The sequence below is a fragment of the Calliopsis andreniformis genome, unplaced genomic scaffold (genome assembly GCF_051401765.1).
Source record: "Calliopsis andreniformis isolate RMS-2024a unplaced genomic scaffold, iyCalAndr_principal scaffold0017, whole genome shotgun sequence".
Taxonomy (NCBI): Eukaryota; Metazoa; Arthropoda; class Insecta; order Hymenoptera; family Andrenidae; genus Calliopsis; species Calliopsis andreniformis.
In genome coordinates this window covers 11,781,388-11,784,443 of record NW_027480429.1, presented here as the reverse complement: position 1 = coordinate 11,784,443, position 3,056 = coordinate 11,781,388, and positions in this window count along the sequence as shown.

The following is a 3,056-nucleotide window of genomic DNA, read 5'->3' as shown; positions in this document are numbered from 1 at the left end:
TTGCATCTTTATTGTATTTTATGCTTCTCGCGCTGACTTCTAAGGCCGTAACTATTCGATCTGGTGGAGCAACGCCCTAGGGTGAAAGGTAGGTTGCGCGGAACGTAGCAATGACCATAACCTTCACACTGGTTGCAATTATTCGTTTTATACGATGTAAAAGCTGTTGTAATTATATCGTATTTTATGCTTCTGGCGTTGACTTCTTAGGCCCTAACTGTTCGACCTGGTGGAGCAACGCCCTAGAGTGAAACCTAGGTTGCCCGGAACGTAGAAATGACCATTACATTCACACTGGTTGCAATTATTCCTGTTATACGATGGAAAAACTGTTGTATTTTTATTGTATTCTATGCTTCTGGCGTTTAATTCTAAGTCGCTAGCTATTTGATCTGGTGGAGCAACGACCTAGAGTGAAGTCTAGGTTGCCCGGAACGTAGAAATGACAATAACTTTCACACTGTTTGCTATTATTCATTTTGTACGATGGAAAAGCTGTTGTACTTATATTGTATTTTATTCCTCTGGCGTTGACTTCTAAGGCCGTAGCTATTAGATGTGGTGGAGCAATGCCCTAGAGTGACGCCTAGGTTGACCGGAACGTAGAAATGACCATTACTTTCACAATGTCTGCAATTATTCATTTTATACGATGGAAAAACTGTTGTACTTATATTGTATTTTATCCTCTTGGCGTTGATTTCTAAGTCCCTAACTATTCAATCTGGTGGAGCAACGCCCTAGAGTGACGCCTAGGTTGCCCGGAACGCAGAAATGACCATTACTTTTACAATGTTTGCAACTATTCATTTTATACGATGGAATAACTGTTGTACTTATATTGTATTTTATCCTTCTGGCGTTGAATTCTAAGTCCATAGCTATTCGATCTGGTAGAGCAACGCCCTAGAGTGAAACCTAGGTTATCCGGTACGTAGAAATGACCCGTACATTCACACTGGTTGCAGTTATTCCTGTTATACGATGGAAAAACTGCTGCACCTTTATTGTATTTTGTGCTTCTGGCGTTGAGTTCATAGGCCCTAACTATTCAATCTGGTGGAGCAACGCCCTAGAGTGACGCCTAGGTTGCCCGGGAAGTAGAAATGACCATAACTTTCACACTGGTTGCAATTATTCCTGTTACACGATGGAAAAACTGTTGCACCTTTATTGCCTTTTATGCTTCTGGCGTTGACTTCATAGGCCCTAACTATTCGATCTGGTGGAGCAACGTCCTAGAGTGAAGCCTATGTTGACCGGAACGTAGAAATGACCATAACTTTCACACTGTTTGCTATTACGCATTTTGTACGATGGAAAAGCTGTTGTACTTATATTGTATTTTATTCCTCTGGCGTTGACTTCTAAGGCCGTAGCTATTAGATGTGGTGGAGCAACGCCCTAGAGTGTCGCATAGGTTGACCGGAACGTAGAAATGACCATTACTTTCACAATGTCTGCAATTATTCATTTTAAACGATGGAAAAACTGTTGTATTTGTTTTGCATTTTATGCTTCGGGCGCTGACTGCTAAGGCCCTAACTATTTGATCTGCTGGAGCAACGCCCTAGAGTGAAGCCTAGGTTGCCCGGGAAGTAGAAATGACCATAACTTTCACACTGGTTGCTATTATTCGTTTTATACGATGGAAAAGCTGTTATATTTATATTGCATTTTATGCTTCTGGCATTGAATTCTAACTCCCTAGCTATTCCATCTGGTGGAGCAACACCCTAGTGTGAAGCCTAGGTTGCACGGAACGTAGAAATAACCATTACTTCCACACTGATTGCATATATACATTACATATGATGGAAAAGCTGTTGTACTTATATTGTAATTTATGCTTCTGGCGTTGGCTTCTTAGGCACTAACCATTCGATCTGGTGGAACAACGCCCTAGAATGAAGCCTTGGTTGCCCGGAACGTAGAAATGACCATTACCTTCACACTGGTTGCAGTTATTCCTGTTAAACGATGGAAAAACTGTTGCATCTTTATTGTATTTTATGCTTCTCGCGCTGACTTCTAAGGCCGTAACTATTCGATCTGGTGGAGCAACGCCCTAGGGTGAAGGGTAGGTTGCGCGGAACGTAGCAATGACCATAACTTTCACACTGGTAGCAATTATTCGTTTTATACGATGTAAAAGCTGTTGTATTTATATCGTATTTTATGCTTCTGGCGTTGACTTCTTAGGCCCAAACTATTCGACCCGGTGTAGGTTGCCCGGAACGTAGAAATGACAATAACTTTCACACTGTTTGCTATTATTCATTTTGTACGATGGAAAAGCTGTTGTACTTATATTGTATTTTATTCCTCTGGCGTTGACTTCTAAGGCCGTAGCTATTAGATGTGGTGGAGCAACGCCCTAGAGTGACGCCTAGGTTGACCGGAACGTAGAAATGACCATTACTTTCACAATGTCTGCAATTATTCATTTTATACGACGGACAAACTGTTGTACTTATATTGTATTTTATCCTCTTGGCGTTGATTTCTAAGTCCCTAGCTATTCGATCTGGTGGAGCAACGCCCTAGAGTGAAGCCAAGGTTGCCCGGAACGTAGAAATGACCAGCACTTTCTCACTGGTTGCTATTATTCGTTTTATACGATGGAAAAGCTGTTATATTTATATTGCATTTTATGCTTCTGGCATTGAATTCTAACTCCCTAGCTATTCCATCTGGTGGAGCAACACCTTAGTGTGAAGCCTAGGTTGCCCGGAACGTAGAAATAAGCATTACTTCCACACTGATTGCAAATATACATTACATATGATGGAAAAGCTGTAGTACTTATATTGTAATTTATGCTTCTGGCGTTGACTTCTTAGGCCCTAACTATTCCATCTGGTGGAACAACGCCCTGGAGTGAAGCCTAGGTTGCCCGGAACGTAGAAATGACCATAACTTTCACACTGGTAGCAATTATTCGTTTTATACATGGAAAAACTGTTCTATTTATCTTGTATTTTATGCTTCCGGCGTTGACTTCTACTGAACTACCTATTCGATCTGGTGGAGCAACACCCTACACTGAAGCTTAG